This window comes from Oryctolagus cuniculus, chromosome 7 (genome assembly GCF_964237555.1).
Source record: "Oryctolagus cuniculus chromosome 7, mOryCun1.1, whole genome shotgun sequence".
Lineage (NCBI taxonomy): Eukaryota > Metazoa > Chordata > Mammalia > Lagomorpha > Leporidae > Oryctolagus > Oryctolagus cuniculus.
In genome coordinates, this window is record NC_091438.1 from 131,028,501 (window position 1) to 131,046,068 (window position 17,568).

The window sequence follows — 17,568 nt, forward strand, 5'->3', positions numbered from 1 at the left end:
TTCTTCAAAATGACAGATGTGTCTCTTCCACCGTTCCCAGCTTTCTCTTCTACCAGTACTTTCCATGTCAATTACAGTGTTTGTAGAGATAGCTGATGGTCTTAACACTGTACAGGTTATCACTGAACATTCAAACTCCAACCATTTTTTTTCTTTTGGATACATCACTATAGTTCATTCCCTTTTGAGCCTTGAAGCCATCTTGGGCCCCTGGTCAGTTCTTTGGGGTGCTTTTCAAAATTTCTAAGGATCCTAATATTGTCATACACTCTGAATGTGGCCCTCTTCTCATTCCAACCATCTACTGTTTTCAGGGGTGGGAGGGTGAGCCTTATATGGGAAAAATCAGGAACACCCAGAGAGAAGCTTTCACAGGCCAGGGTCACCCAGTCCCACAGTGTCTTACTGGCCCCCTAAGAGGAGCTCCTTTCCATTGCTCTATTCTCTCTCTCTCCACAGTGCACCAAATGAACCCAAGAATGAGGACCAGATGACTGTGACTGTGAATAGTCTCCTATGGATACTGGGATGGGGGCAGCCATATTGAACCTTACCCAGCCACCTTATTTCTGTATGTCTTCTTTTGTGTCTTTTCAGATTTTTTGCTTGTTTTTTTTTTTTTTTTAATCCAATTATTTGTTTTCTTACTATTGAGTTGTTTTTCTTATGTATTTCTTATCAGGTATATCACTTGCAAATATTTTCTCTTTTCCTGTAGATTGTCTCTTCACTGTTTACTATATGTTTCCTTGGCTATGCAGGAGCCTTTTAGTCAGATGTAGTCCTACTTGTCTATTTTTGTCATTGTTGCCTGTGCTTTTGCAATCATATCCAAGAAATCCTTGCAAAGACTGATGTCAGGAAGCTTTTCTCCTGTTTTCTTCTAGAAGTTGTATATCTGCAGGTCTTATATGTAAGCCTTGAATTAATTTTGAGTTGATTTTTGTATATGGGGTGAGATAAGAGGGCAATTTCTTTCATTTGCATGTGGATATCCAGGCATCCCACTACCATCTATTGAAGAAGCCGCCATTTTCCTACTGTGTACTCTTGTCCCATTTGTCAAAGATCAGCAGACAATAGATGCATAGATCTGTTTCTGGGATCTCTGTTTATGTTATGGGTGTCTATGCCTGTTTTTGTGTCAGTACTGTGCTGTCTTTATTACTATAGCTTTGCAGTAGATATTGAGATCAGGTAGTGTGATACCTCCAGCTTTGTTCTTTATGCCTAAGATTGTTTTGGCTTTTCAGGGTCTTTTGTGATTCCATATGAATTTTAGGATTTGGTTTTAGTTTCTGTGAAAGGTGCTATTGAAATGTTGGTAGGGATTTCATTGAATCTGGGGATAGCTTTGGGTAGTGTGGACATTTTAACAATATTAATTATATTCTATGTCTTTAGATTTATCACTATCCTGTACTTTAAGACAGCAGAAATATTATTTCATTCCTTGCTCATTCCTTATGACTAGAATGATGCCTGGAACATGGTAGGCTCTAATAAATAATTTGTAGAATGTACAAATGAATATTATCTCAGATACTCAGAATCCCTTAGACGTGATTCAGTATAGCACAACACAGTTTTATTGATCAGAGAAACAGGCAGTCCAAAGCAACAACTGGAAAAATCTATTAGTCTTTGAGGTATGCTTAATTAAAGAATATGACTTTCTTCAACACTAACTCATTTTTCACATCACATTTAAATATATTTGATAAGTAGCATTCATTTAATACTCTGCCAAAAGGGCAGTATCTTAATAAATAGTTTGTTAAATGGGCAGTGATTAATAAATGCATTTGTGCTCATAATTTTCTGATCAACATAAAAATTGTATCCATACTAACAAATTCTGCCACTTGTCCAACAAGTACTTACAGAACTTGAATATGATGTGTGGGACTCTTTTTAAAAAATAAGAATATGATAAGGTTGTTGGTAAAAGAATATTCATCTTGAGCCAGCAAAATCTGAGCAGATTAATTTGGCACCAGTATTTCCTTTCACTTGTAGACATCCAAAAGCTTACTAATTACTGGCACCCTCTCCCCCCAACACACATACACACTTATGATGTATATCTATATCATGCTTCACAGACACTGCACTTTTTATAAATTGAAGGTTGGTGGCAACCCTGCGTTGAGCAAACCTGCTGGTGCCATTTTCCTGACAGCAGATACTCACTTCATATACTGCACCACATGTTCTTACAGTATCTTAGACTTTCTCTTTATCATTATGTCTGCTATTGTGACCTGTGATAAGAATTCTTTGATGTTACTATTGTAATTTTTTTTGAGTACCATGAACCATGCCCATATAAAATGGTGAGCTTAACCTGATCAATGCTGCCTGTGTCCTGACTGCTCCACTGGCCAGCAGGTCCCTGTCTCCTGTCCTCAGCTCTCCTAATCCTAGAGACACAATAATATTGAAATTGGACCAAAGTATAACTATGGGACTCTCTAGGTGTTCAGGTGAAAGGGAGAGTTGCTTTCACTTTAAATCAAAAGCTTAAGTTTAGTGAGGAGGCATAGTGCCAGCAGAGGTGGGCTGAGAGCTAGGCCTCTTACACCAGTTAGCCACGTTGTGAATGCAAAGTTAAAGTTCTCAGAATTGGAAGCGTTACTCCAGTGAGCACAGAAATGATAGGAAAGTGAAACAGGCTTATTGCTAATATGGAAAAAGTTTTAGTGGTCTGGATAAGAAATCAAACCAGCCATGACATTCTCTTAAGCCAAAGCCTAATCCAAAGCAAAGCCCTAATTCTCCAATTCTATGAAGGCTGAGAGAGGCGAGGAAGCTACAGAAGAAGAGTTTGAAGCCAGCAGAATTTTGTTCATGAGGTTTAAGGAAAGAAGCTGCTGCTGTGAGGTGAAGGGGCAAGGTAAAGCAGCAAGTGCTGATGTAGAAGCTGTGGCAAGTTACCCAGGAGTCCGAGTGAAAGAACCGGTGAAAGTGGCCATGCTAAACAGCAGAAGTGGGAAGGAGATGAAATAGCCTTATGTTGGAGGGAGATGCCATCTAGGGTGTCCATAGCTAGAGAGGAGAAGTCAGTTCCTGCCTAGAAAGCTTCAAAGGACAGGTTGACCTTCTTTTTAGAGGCTAAGGTTGCTGATGACCTCAGGTTGAAACCCATGCTCAATTTATCATTTACCCATTCTTAGCGACCCTAAGAATGACACTGAATCTCTCCCTGTGCTCTGTAAATGGAGCAGCAAAGTCTAGATAACAGCACATTTGTTAGCAGGGATTTAATGAATATTTTAAGTCTGTTATTGGGACCTACTGCTGAAAAAAAAGATTTCTTTCAAAATATTATTGCTCATCGACAATATACCTGGTCACCCAAGTACTCTATTGGAGGTGGATAGTGAGATTATTGTTGTTTTTATCTCTACTAACACAACACCAGTTCTGCAGCCTGAGTATCATGGAATAATTTTTACTTTCTTTTTTTTCCTTCTAAAATTTTTTATTTATTTATTTTAAAGTCAGAGTCACAGAGGGAAAGGGAGGAACAGAGAGAGAGAGAGAGTGAGCAAACGCTTCCATTCACTGGCTCACTACCCAGTTGGCCACAATGGCCAGGGCTGAGCCAGGCCAAAGCCAGGAGCCAAGAGCTTCATCCAGGTCTCTCATGAAGGTGGCAAAGGCTCAAATATTGGGGCCATTTTCTGATGCTTTTCCCAGGCCATGAGCAGGGAGCTGGATCAAAAGTAGAGCAGCCAGGACATGAACCAGCACCCATAGAGGATGCCAATATTGCAGGCCCTGGCTTTACCTACTATACCACGATGCCAGTACCCTATTGTTTTATTTTAAGGCATTGCCACTGCAACCTTCAGCAACTGCCACCCTGGTCATCTAGCAGCCACCAAAATCATGGCAAGACCTTCCACCAACAAAAAGACTGACACATTGAAGGCTCGGATTATATTGATCAGCCTTTCATTGCTGTAATGCAATATCTGAGGCAGGTGACTAATGAAGAGAAAGAGGTTTATTGAGTTCACAGTTTTGGAGGTTCAACGGCTTACTGCTGGCACCAGCCCAGCTCAGGTGGGGACTCTCTCTACTGTATCACACTGGCAGTGGTGGAAGTGTGTGTAGGAGTGAGGGATCACATGTCAAACAGAAAGCCAATAGAGAAACTGGCCAGGGCCAGGCTCAGGCTATTCTAACAATCCCCTTATGAGAACTAACCAGGGTCCCATGAAAAATGCCTTACTTCCTTGAGAGAGAACACCCCCAAATGACCTAAACCCTCCCAAAAGGGTCTACCTCTCAAAGTCCACACCATCTCCCAACACTACCGTCCTGGAACACAGCCTCCAGCACACAAGCTTTTGGGGGACACTGGCAGAGGCCAGATACTGTAGAATCTCACAGACCACAGACAGAGGTTGAAGAGTTTACCATGTTTCAGTGAGGCTGCCATAACAAATTACCATGGACTTGTGGGAGGCTTAAACAGCAGAGATGTATTTCTCACAGTTCTAGAGGTTGGCAAGTTCAGGGTCAAAGAACCCACAGATCTGGCGTCTGGTGAGGCCTACCTCCTGGCTTGCAGATGGCCGTCTGCTCGCTGTGTCCTCCCATGCTCTCTTGCGTCTCTGCTGCTGAAAGAACCAATCCCATCACAAAAGTGCCACTCTTATGACTCAGTGACTCTCCAAGGCCCTCCCTCCAAGTGCCACCCACTGGGGTTAGGGTTTCAACATCGGCATGTTGCAGGGACACAAACATGCAGTTTGTGACATCTCAGTATTTCTGCTGAAGCTGAGGAATGCTGACTCCCTCCTGTTTTGCAGACCTCAGGGGAGAGGGAGAACAGTCACTAGAAAGAAAGAATGCTCAGTGCCATCCACTTGGCCTCCAACACAGTGGCTCTGGGGAGCCTGTATCAGTGGTCTCTCTGGGTCCAACTGGCCGATTTCCTTCCTAACATGTTAGGGAAGCTCCTAGTTCAGGGCTAGAATGTAAACATTCTTCCATGAATATAGAAGTCCATTTGGAAAATTATCCATTTGTGTTAAGTTTATCACAGATTAAATGTGTCTAGTTCAAAGCTAAATCTTTATAGATAAGGAAGAAGCCACACTGGATGGGAAGTTGGCTTAGCCAAGACCTGTGTTCCACATTCAACTATGTAGTCTGGCTCGAGTCAGATAATCTGTGCCTCAGTTTCCTTGTTAGTGAAGCCAAGGGGAGAGATTGACTTGCTCTCTGAGGCCCTTTCAGAAGCTAGAATGTGAGAAATATCAGAGAGAGAGAGCCTGCTTTTATACAGGCGTACATCAGAGACAGTATAGGTTTGGTTCTAGACCACTGCAAACCATTGCGATAAAGAGAACGTCACAATAAAGAAAATGACAAAAAAGTTTCCAGTACATATAAAGGTGATGTCTGCACTATTTTGTTGTCTGTGAAGTATGCAGTACCTTTGTATCTAAAAACCCAGTGTGTATACCTGCTATGGTTTGATCTGGGATGTGGGCTTCCCGAACGATGTCTTAACCACTAGGCCTCACCCTCCCTACTTTATAACATTTCTCTTGTTGGTTAAATTTGTTCTGTCTCCTTTGCTGATATCCAGATCTTCTTGCTTTTCGTGGGTCATGGTTGTGTTGTTATAAATAATTTCCTATTGGGCTTTCAGTTCACAGTATCCACAAAAACCCTTGTTAATGATCTTCCTTCCCTCCATTCCAGAGTCACTGCCCCTGGACTTTTGCAGGCATTTGCCTCATTCATCCACCATGTTTCTGACAGCTTCTCTGTACCAAGCTGAGTTCTGACAATACCACCATGGTTCCTTCTTATCTTTCAACTTTCCAAGACCCATTTGTATTTTTAACTTTTTTTTTAATTGGCAGATTTCATGATACATCCCCAATTTTATCACCTGTTCTGTCAGCAAGTAATTAATGAAACTTTTAAACAGTCCTGAGCAAGAACTGACCCTGTGTAACTACATTTGTTAAATTCTTCCAAGCTGACATTTCCATTGACCTGCTAATTAATTTTTCTTTCTCTGGATACATCAATTACAGGGTCCCGGCTTCATGATGGGCAGGTCATACAGGACCAAATCTAAAGCATGAAATGAATTCCTCTCCTTGAAGGGTAAGATCCAGCAGATTTATTCTCAAAGCTCTGCTGGTTTTTACCCTGTCTGTAGCTGTTTATTAAAATATGCCAGGGCTGGCTTCCATGGTTTTCAGATGTTAGAGCTATAGTAGGCAGGAGGAAGATGAAGCAGAGACTTAGTTCCATTAATGCCATTCAACTGCTTTATTTGCAAAGAAGAACAATGTAAAGAGGAGGGTCTTGTTATTTTGAACCCCCTTTTGTGTTTCCTTCCCTGAAACTTCAGTAATAGTTGCCTCACATTGATTCTCACCTTTCCAGCCCTGCCATGACTCGAGTGACAGATACGACTCCACTTCCCATGCTGGATGCTTGCTGTTAATTAAAAACAAGCAAACACGAACTCTTATAAAGTACCCAGGATAAAGAAATTGATTTTGGGCATATCTACTTTGACGTATGTTTTCCAAGTGGTTTGAATGCAGGTGTTCTCCCATTCTCTCATCCTTTCTTCTCCCTATCCCTCCAGTTTCCAGAAGTGAGCATTTCTTTACTTTTGATGACTCCCCTCAGAAACGCCTCTCCTCAGTCCTCTTGTGTTTCAGTCGCAGAAGCCCCCCGCAGCAGCTCCTCCAGGACAGCCCTGCTGTATGCTTTCCAGTAGCTTGGCCAAGTGAGCATTTAGCAGAGATTGACAAGTGCCCTTAATCTCTTCCTCTCTCTGTACCCAGGATGCTAATTGCTAGAGGAGGTTAAATACTATGGGCCAGAGGAAACTTTCTATTGAGCTGGGTCTGTGGTGCCCTTCCAGGAGGTGTTTAGTTGAATTAAAGGCATGGGTGAGGTTCTGGCAGGTTCATTGCCATCTGTGATGCCAGCATCACATATGAACACCGGTTCTGATCCAGCTCCCTGCTAATGTGCCTGGGAAAGCAGTGGGAGATGGCCCAAGTGCTTGGGCCCCCACACCCATGTGGGAGACCTAGAACCAGTTCCAGGCTCCTGGCCCCTGCCATTGCTGCAATGAGATAGAAGATATCTCTCTCTGTCTGTAACTGCCTTTCAAATAAATAAGTAAATCCTATACAAAACAAAATAAAAGGCATGGGTCACATGAAATAAGTACACATTTAGGGAATCTTCCAAGATTAAGGTGGTTAGGTTATAAAAATAATCAACAGGGGATGGATGCTGTAGCTAAGGGTTGTGTAGGAAGTTGAGATAGGTATGCTTGCTGAACAAGATACACACAATGCTCTCTGCCAGCTGATGTATGATTATTATCTGTCAATTTTTAAAAACTGAAAAGAAATACCAAATGTTCAGCATGTTTTAAATCCACACACACAGGCTTTCCTCCAACTGGAGTACTGGCGTGAGAATGAGGTCCTGACGAAGTGCAGCTTCCCCCCCAGGAGCAACTTGCAGATGTCCTGTGTAGCACCACAATGACTTGCTTGTACTCCAGCTGTCAGTGTCATGCTCCCCTCACATTCCCAGACACTGGTTGGCCCTCACCTTCGAGATGCACAGAAGCAAGTTGCAAAATGCCAAATCCAGATAAAAGCTTTACACGTGCAATTTCCTTTACCTTTACTGTTTGACATGCTCGCATCAGTCCCCACACACCTTTCTGGAGCAGATAAAGTCTCCGTTTTATGCATGAGGGGAGGATGGGAGGTGGTGTGGTCCATTAGTCTGGGGACAGTTACACAGTTGGGATGTTGTAGATACCAGGTCTTCCGGGCATAGCCCTCCTCTTTCTCCTGCTCCTGGCCCTGCCAGGCTGGGATCTGATGACACAGGCAGTGCCTCCTGTGAGGTGGGGACTCCTTCCTCACCACTTCCTCCTGGCTCCCTGACAGTATAAAGCCCCACTGATGGGATCCCATGACAGGTTTGCAGTGCTCCTTTAAAAAAAAATGGAAAAGGAACACACACACACACACACACACACACACACACAGACTGAGACAGAGGAAGAGAGACAGAGAGGGGAAGAGAGTTTCTATTTGCTGGTTCATTCCCAGATGCACACAACAGCCAGGGCTGGGCCAGCCCAAAGCCAAGAACTTCACTTGGGTCTCCTAAATGGGTGGCAGGAACCCAAGTACCTGGGCCATCATCTGCTGCCTCCTAGATGCATTAGCAAGGAGCTGGGTGAGAAGCAGAGTAACTGGGACTTGAACCAGTGCCACAATATGGGATGCTGATGTCCTATGTGATAGCTTAATCTGCTATACCACAATGCCCACCCTTCCTTTTTAAATTAAAGATTTATTTATTTATTTGAAAGAGTGACAGAGAGAGAGGAGAGAGAGAGAGAGAGAGAGAGAGATTCTATCTGCTGGTTCACTCCCCAAATGTCTGCAACAACCCGGGGGAGAGGGGTAGGGTAGGCAGGGCCAAAGACAGGAGCCAGAAACTCCATCTAGGTCTCCCATGTGGGTAGCCAGGCCTCAAATACTTGATCCTTTATCCCCTGCCTTCCAGGTACATTAACAAGAAGCCAGATTGGGAGTAGATCAGCAGAATCTCAAACCAGCATTCCAGTGTGGGATGTAGGCCTTGTAAATGCCAGTTTACTCTGCTGTGCCGCAACGCTCACCCCAGCTTCCCAGTTCAGTGGGGATGAAGGCAGAGTTCTCTGGGGTCTGCTGACTTTCTTCTCTGATGAGGCTCCTCCAAGGTGCTTTTAGGCGTTCTTCTGGTGCTTCCCGAAGCTGCAGAGAGTGCTGAGGTGGTGCCCAGCAGCCAGGAAGAGCGTCTCCCTGCTGGGGCTCTCTTCTCTTACCCAGTTCTTTGCTTCCCCCCTTCATGGCTTTCCTGCTCTCCTTGTGCCTGGCTGCAGCCTGCCAGAGTCCACATATACCTTGGAAGTCCCTCTGCTCTCACCTGCCCTGGGAAGATGTGGACTCTGATGTGTGCTCAGAATGGAAGTTTCTGTCTGACTCATTGAGCCCACAGGACCCACAGTGGCCCCGCTGAGCATCACTTGACCTGCTCTGACCTCATTTCCTCCCTTCCTGGATGAGAGAGATACCAATAGGCCCCTCCCTGCCTTCATGCTCCCCAGAGAGGATCTGCCCAGAAGCAGAGCTCCTCCCTAGTGGGCCTGACCCCTGCTTGTCCCACAAGGCATTTGCCAAAGAAGAAAACACTGCTGCTGCTTCTGTGGCCAGCAGGTATGCTCGGGTTCATAAATCTTGGCTGTCTCAGATGAAAAAGCTCGAGCTTGTGGCCCTTCAGTGTTCCGTTTGCACCCTCTCCTTTCAAAGCAGCTTTATTGAAGAATGATTTGCATACACAGACGTCCCCAGTTGTAAGTGTACAGTGTAGTGATTTCCGAGCTGTGCTGCTTACACCACATTGCAGTTTTAGAATATTTATTTCCATCATCCCGCAGATGTCTGTTGCATGCACTAGGAGTTAATCTTCCTCCCAGCCCCAGCCCCAGGCAGCCACTGAGTCACCATCTGCCTCTAAGATCTGCCTTATCTGAACATTTCATGTAGACAGAACCATGTGATAGGTGGTCTTTTGCAGCTGGCTTCTTAGCGTAACATCTTGGACTTTGACCCGCCTTGTAGCACGTGTCAGTAGTTGGTTTCTTTGTACTGCTGAGTCCTTTCCTTTTGGTGATGTGTTTGGTGATGGACGTTTGGGCTGTTTCCATGGTTTGTCTGTTATGGGTATTGCTGCCATGGGTGTTCATGTAAATATATTTTAAATAAAGTTTTATTTATTTGAAAGGCAGAACAAAATGCACACACACACACACAAAGATACACACACTCACATACCCTGAGAGATCTTCTATCTACTGGTTCACTCTCCAAATGCCTGGGGCTGGGCCAGACCAAAGCCAGCATCCAGAACTCCATCCAGCTCTCCCACATGGGTAGCAGGGACCCAAATATTTAAGCCATCACTTGCTGGCTCCCACGGTGTGCATTAGCAGGAAACTGGATTGGAAGCAGAGCCAGACCTTGAACTAGGCCCTCCAATATGGGATGTGGGTGTCTCAAGTGACATCTTAACTATGTGCCACAAAGCACATTCCTCACATAAAAATTTTTATGTGAACATATGTTTTCATTTCCCTTGAGTGGCTACTTAGGAAGATAAAATTGCTGGTTCACATGGCAGGTTTATGTTTAACTCTGAAACTGCCCAGTTGTTTCCCTGAGTGGTTGCACTGTTTTACCTCATGTCAGCAGTGTCTGAGGCTTCCTGTTCCTCCACATCCTTGCCCTAAGGCCCTGGCATAGGCCAGACACACTCTCAATGTCCTTCTCTCAGGTACTGTGCCTTCCCCAGACTGCAGATCCACTCATTCAGATCTTTTTTGCTCCCCAAACGCAAGACCACCATGGCTGTAAAAAGTATGACCTCATGGCATTCCTACACCTGCTCCCCTGATTAGTAGCAGATTGTCTTTTAATCTGTTACTTTATGGTAGATACTTATTCTCCTATAAAGAGAGAACCCTATCCATTCTTCTCAAATGTATACAATGGACTTAGTGCAGGTAGGAATGGGTTAGAATGTAAAGGGGCTCTCTGAGTTTGTGGAAATCAGCATTGCTTCCAACAGGAGTCTGTTGCTAAGCCACCATAGAAAGATGAGCACACACGGCTCAGCTGACCCTACCAGACAGGTAAGAGTCGGGTGTTTCTGTGGTGCAGGTGCCTATAAAATGAAAAGAGGAACAGTGGCTGACAGTGACAGGAGAGATCAAGACAGTGGTGTCATGGAAGGCCTAAGGAAAGGTGTGCGGTTTGGTGTTGCAGTTGATTTCTTCCTGAGAGGATTCGTTCTGAGAGGAGGAGCATGGTGGGGGCAAGAGGTGCGGAGTCACCACACAGACCCCAGGAGTCGGGTGAAAGCAGGCCTGAGGCAAACAGCCCGCAGACTCCTTTATTTCAGTTGCTACAGCTGCTTATATAGCCAAGGCAGCCAATCTGGTCAAGGGGCAGTCTATGCCTTAACCAATCACAGCCTGTTGCCAGGCAGTTTCCAAAGCCATCTAATCACAGCCTGTTGCCAGTCAGGCTCTGTTGCCAGGCAGTTTCTGAAACCATCCAATCACAGCCTATTGTAAGTCAGGCTCTGTTGGCATGTGGTTTCTGAAGCCATCCAATCACGACCTGTTGTCAGTCAGGCTCTGTTGTCATGTGGTTTCCAAAGCCATCCAATCACGGCCTGTTGCCAGGCAGTTTCTGTTGTCAGTGACCATCTTGGCATGACCTTCTCACCTCAGTGGTCATCTTGGCATGACCTTTTCACTTCCTCATTCCACCAGTTTGGCAGTATGGAATCCAGATGCCATTGCTAGCTGTGAGCCTTGGGCAAGTTATTCAGCTGTTTTGATGGCTTTCTCAGCGTTCTCAGTGGGTTCAGATGGTCTTTAGACCAGTGTGTAGCATGCCTGGCACAAGCCTGGCACATATACTGCAGGACAACAGATTGCCACTGTTAGGAGAAGGACCAGGGAGTAGAGCAGTGAGTGTCATGTGTGGGCCAGGGTGAAGGCCAGAGAGGGTAGACCTGTAGTTCTCAAACTTCTGCCTGCCCAATAATCACCTGCAGGCTTGGGCTACACCCCTAGAATTTACTATCTGGAGGTTGGGGAAGGGCATGAGAATTTGTGTTTCTTGCAAGTTCCCAGGTGCTCCCCCACTGCAGGTGCCACAGGTGTAGGTGGTAGGATTGACTGGGACCCAGGTCCGTGGCCCAGGTAATAAACTGTGTCTTCTTGATGCTTCTTCACCCCAGACTCCATTAAAAGAGATAAGGAAGACAGTTTTTCTCCATATTTTAGTCTCATGCAATGGTGCTTGGGGTGGGGGTGAGAGATCAGGATGGGAAGATGGCCAATAATGTCCTGTGCAGGAACTTGTGTCGAATTCTACTTGTACCAGCAGATTCTTTGAATATTTATTTATTTATTTGAAAGGGAGAGGGAGAGAGGGTGAGAGGTGTGGGGGGAGAGAGATAGAGAGAGATATAGATAGATAGAAAGAGAGAGAGAGAGTTTTTTTCCATCTGCTTGTTTTTTCCATCTCCCCCAAATAACCACAATGGTTGGGGCTGGGGTCAGGCTGAAGCTAGGAACCAGGAACTCCATTTGGGTCTCCCACATGGGTGGCAGGGGCTCAAGTTCTTGGACCGTCATCTGCTGCTTTTCCAGGCATGTTAGCAGGGAGTTGGATTGAAAGCAGAGCAGCTGGGACTCAAACTGGTGCTCATATGGATGCCATTGTTGCAGGTGGTAGATTAAACCACTATGCCACAATACCACTTCCTAGCAGGGGATCCTAATGTTGCATTTTAGGAGGGCTCCCCTCACGTTATCCCCTATCTTTATCTCTTGCTTATTTCTGTATTCTTTTTTTTTTTTTTTGACAGGCAGAGTGGACAGTGAGAGAGAGAGACAGAGAGAAAGGTCTTCCTTTGCCGTTGGTTCACCCTCCAATGGCCGCTGCGGCCGGCGCACTGTGGCCGGCGCACCGTGCTGATCTGATGGCAGGAGCCAGGAGCCAGGAGCCAGGAGCCAGGAGCCAGGTGCTTTTCCTGGTCTCCCATGGGGTGCAGGGCCCAAGCACCTGGGCCATCCTCCACTGCACTCCCTGGCCACAGCAGAGAGCTGGCCTGGAAGAGGGGCAACCGGGACAGAATCCGGCGCCCCAACCGGGACTAGAACCTGGTGTGCTGGCGCCGCTAGGCGGAGGATTAGCCTAGTGAGCCGCGGTGCCGGCTTATTTCTGTATTCTTACTAACCAAAGGAATGGCTGGCACTGAGTAGGCGCTCAATAAATGTTTGTTGAATGAATGAATGAAGGCTGAGAATGACCATATTTGTTAGCCCAGCTGCCATAATGAAATACCACAGACAGGATGGCTTAAACAACAGAAATTCCCTTTTTCACAGTTCTGGCAACCTGCTGTTCCAGGTTTGGTTTGTGCTGAGGTTCATCTCTGCTCGCAAACAACTGCAGTGCCCCAGTGTCCTCATGGGGTCTTTGTGCTATATAAATGCATCCCTGGTGTCTCTTCTCTTCTTGTAAAGACCTCAGTTGGATTGGATTAGGACCTGCACCTACGACCTCATTTCACCTTAATTACCTTTAGCAAGGCCCTGCCTACAACTACATTCACATTGGGGATTAGAACTTCAACATAGGAATCTGGTGGTGGGGGTGGGGAGCACAGTTCAGTTCACAATGCCTGTGTAGTGAAGCATGGCTGCTCACTCGGAGCTGTATCTTCCCACAGGCTGAGAGCCTGTCATCCAATGGGCTCCTTAGTGCCCTCCTGAAAGGCTGAGGTACCAGCCAAATAATGGAAGTGCCAACTTGGGTTGTAAACTCATAAATCCTACAGTTTAGACCAAAGAGGAGAGACATGGGCTTAGGTCTTAATGGAGGGAGGATGTAGGAATTAAAAAGTGCTGAACGTCATGGTTTCTAGGAGGACCTATTCAGTTCTTTATTCCAGAGCCATTGCTGTTGATGGTGTGATTATTATGATTCACTTGACGGTACATTATGAAATCATGTGAAGTTATTCCTCAGCTGCATGTTTGCTGTGACCCCATTTCTTCCCATGCTTCTCACATGTGGTTCTGGAATGGAAGCACCTGCGGAGGTGGCCTGCCCTGAATGGGGTCAGGAGAACTGGGATTGCTGGAGGAAGCAGACAGTGGGACAGCCTCAGCAGGCTCACTTCTTTGCCTTTGGGTAGGAACAAGAAATTTGGAATTTGTCACTTAATGCTTTGAGTCTCACAGCATCTCAACCTCCCACAGCACAGCCCTAGTACAATGCTGGTTCTCAATGCATATATTACACAGGAGACTTCTATTTGATTTGCAAATGTTCTGCTAATGACTTTGCTATCTCTAGTGTGACTGCCTGACATTTCCTGAACTGCCTGGTCCCCTTCCCCTCCCAGGCTGGAGCATTGGGCTGAGAGCTGCGTGAGAAGCGTGAGAAGCTGCCACTCTCGCCTCCTTACATGCACCTGCTCCCTCCCCTGGAGGTTGGCAGGCTGGGACCTCTTGAGCTAAGAGAGTGAGGCAGCTGGGAGGAGGGGAGTCTTGGGGGTGACATCCCTCTCCTGGGGTGGCTGTTTCCTCATTTGAGAGTAACAGCAGGTGGCAGCTCACACAAGGAGAGAACCACCTGGAATCTGTGGGCTGTGAAGTTGGAGGAGCCACAGAAGGCGTTGTAATTCTCATCCTGTCTCAATGGATACTGCCACTGCCAAGTCCTGTTCCACTCCGTGTCTTAGTTTTGTTTTTACCCTGTCTCCCTCTCCTTATACCTGGATCCACTCACCCTAGAGTAACATCCTCCAAGTGCCCCAATTCTTTCTCCTCTCTTTCTTTGGTTGTAAACAGGTAGGCTAGGAGCACCCAGGGGTTTTGAAGTTGTCCATATTGGAGAGAAATTGAGTATTCATTTCCCCTGGTGGCTATAACAAAGGCCCACAAACTGGATAACTTAGAACAAGCCAGAATCAAGGTGTCAGTGGGGTCCTGCTTCCCTGGGAGGCTCTCGGGAATACTCAGCCGTAGCTCTCCTGGCCTCTGGCCATGCCTTGGCTAGTGACCACATAACTCCAGTCCACACATGACATTCTTCTGTTATGTGTGTCTGTGTCACATTTCCCCTCTGTATGAGATATCGGTCATATTAGATTGGGGCCCATTCTAGTGTAATTGCATTGTAATTAATGATATCTGCAAAGACCCATTTCCATAACAGTAGCTTTGAATTTTGAATTATTATGATAAATAACTTTAGTTATAATTTGAGTTGGTGTTTCAAAGACTATATACTTGTAAATAAATACAGTACCATAAAATTTTATAACATGTTTACTTTTAAGATAGCAAAAAGATGGAAATGGCTTAATATGTATACAACAAAGCAAGGGAAGGGGCAGTAGGATTCTTAGGAGTGAATTCTCTGAGGCAGAATTAGGACAGGCTGGTGGTTTAGCAGCCCTTTAGTCGCCTGTTTTTGGGAAACAGTCTAGTAGTGCAAGGTAGTGTAGCAAGTCACACTAAGAATTGGGATGCAGGACATCCCAAGGGCCAGAGACAGAGGTCATCATGAACAGCACATGTTTGAAACATGAAAAAAGTTCAGAATGGCTAGCAGTGTGTGTGTGTGTGTGTGTGTGTGTGATGTACATGAGGCTAGAGGGGGTGGTGGGCTGGGGCCAGGCCTAACAGCCTCTTGGAATGTGGAGGTGGCCAGGTTGGCCTGGAGTGAGCCTTGGGATGAGAAGGGACCAGACTGGAGAAGGAAGCAAAGAGTCCAGCGCTCCTGGGGGGAGCAGTGACTGAGGAGGCAGGGAGCGGAAGGGAAACCAGGTGACTCCCGCTCGCCTTCTTGTCTAGATTCCCATCCTGGTGAGCTGTAGCCTGGTGAGACCCTGGTGCATGCCTCCTTCCTGACCCACGGAGACGTGAGAGCAAATGCATGCTCTTGTGAGCCTCTGCGTTTTGGGGGTCATTTCTTATTCAGCAGTGGATAACTTATATGAGGGGATTTTAAAAAGGAAGGGGGGAAAATGGAATTAAAGGAAGTTTATTTTGATGTGAAAAATATAAAAGCCATGGTTTTTCAGAATATGTGTTGCATGGAATTTGAGAAGACCTCTTGTGCTCACCCCAGTCTCTTTTTGTCTTACCAAGGGCCAAGAGTTGACCAAAATTCCATGCTGTTTCTGGGCCATATTGTATACTCTTCCTGCCCTGGTTTTCCTTGTCTCTCTGCTCTGTGGTACATTTTCTTCTACTGCACTTGGAAAATTTTTGCTCATCCTTTTGCCTGGAGCACTGGGAGACCTGCATTATCTAATAATATTTCAAAAAAATATCATACAGTGAATTATTGAAAAGGATTTCTAAAATAATAAAAATCATTTGGAAGGACCCACATAGTGATAAAATGCTTAAAGGTACTGAAAACTTTCAAAAAATGCAATTCAATATTTATTTCTGATCTGCTTGGACCAGGTCTTGCGGATATGAAGAGGTCAAGATCAAATACTTGATTTTTGGAACATGTAATGCTCCCTTCACATACATTGCCTTTTGCTTGATTAATTCAATTTATCTTCTGGAATTCATTGGTCATAGACCACCCCTTCAAGGTTGTTCCCTGACTTTCAAAATGGTTCAGGTCCACTTATCTGCACCCACCTATGTGCCTTGATACCTATACTCCTTCTTTTAAACATGCCCCATCATTGTCATTAAATAATTAATTATGTGAATGGTGGTTTAATGTCCATCTCCCCCACTACACTCTGACCTCCAGGAGGTCCTTGTTCATATTCACCTTTGAGTCCATATAACTGGTCAGGTGCCTGACCTCTGGTGAGAGGCCAGTGTATGTCTGCTGAATTGGTGCATATCCAGTTTGTTCCCGTAGTCCTGGACACCAGATCACCTCCTAGCTGGGGCCTCTGCAGTTGCAGCCTAGCCCAGCTCAGCAAGAGCCACAGCATGGGTCTTGTGCTGGGTGCAAAGGGAGTGCAGCAGAGGGGAGGTGGGAAGACAGGCAGGTGCAATGGTAATTGAGCTGGCTTTTGAAGGAAAACAGCAGTTTAAAAGGGGCAAGAGTGGTGAAAAATGAGAGGCAGGGCTTCCTGAGTGAAAACAAAGGCAGTGTCTTAGTGTTTGTGCTGCTATACCTAAATACCTGAGGAGGGGTAATTTATGAAGAACAGAACATTGTTTCTCATCATTCTGGGATCTGGAAATTCCAAGATCAAGGCTCTGGCAGATTTGGTGTATGGTGAGAGCTGCTCTCTGCTTCTAAGATGGCACCATGTGGCTGCCCCTCCAGAGGCTCAGGGGAAAGAGGAGGAAGTGGTGAGCTTGGCCCATCAAGCCCTTTCCTAAAGCACTGATCCATTCATGGGGGCAGAGCCCTCAAGGCCAGTCACCTCCCAGGGCCCTACCCCTTAATGCTGGTGCATTGGAATTAAGCAGAAATGTGGGGGTGATGGGAACACAGACATTCCAACCACAGCAGGCAAGGACCCCAGTGGCTTAGAATACAGCTTTCCAGACAATTGGTGGGTTTTGGTGTCCTGGGCCACCTTAGGTAGGTGCAGGCTTACCAATGTATGGGTGGTTTTGGCCTTTGTGCTCTTAGGCAGAGCCGGGGGCAACTTTGTACCCTCGGATGTCATGAGTTTCTGCATGTCCCTTGACATGGAAATGTTTGGAAGGCACCAGCTCAGCTGGAACAGGCAGGTGTGATGGGATTTGGCAGAGCAAAAGTGAGTCTGGAAAATGGGCTGAGACTGGCTTGCCAAAGTTTTCCCAGCTCAGCTAAGGACTTCAGCCATTGCCTGAAGGACAGGTAGAGCCGTGAGTGGTCTGACCTTCAGCTCCCCAGCTCCTCTTCAGTCCTCTCAATGGACTTTATATAAATTTTT

At 45.8% G+C, this 17,568-nt stretch overlaps 1 protein-coding gene and 1 pseudogene across 5 annotated transcripts in view; one reads left to right on the forward strand and one right to left on the reverse strand.

Moving 5' to 3' along the window:
* The window catches only part of HIVEP3 (HIVEP zinc finger 3), a 490,847-nt gene that overhangs the window by 41,890 nt on the left and 431,389 nt on the right, over positions 1-17,568 (forward strand). The gene's annotated exons all lie outside the window — the stretch shown is intronic.
* On the reverse strand, positions 50-17,331 carry LOC127493676 (large ribosomal subunit protein mL51 pseudogene; annotated as a pseudogene).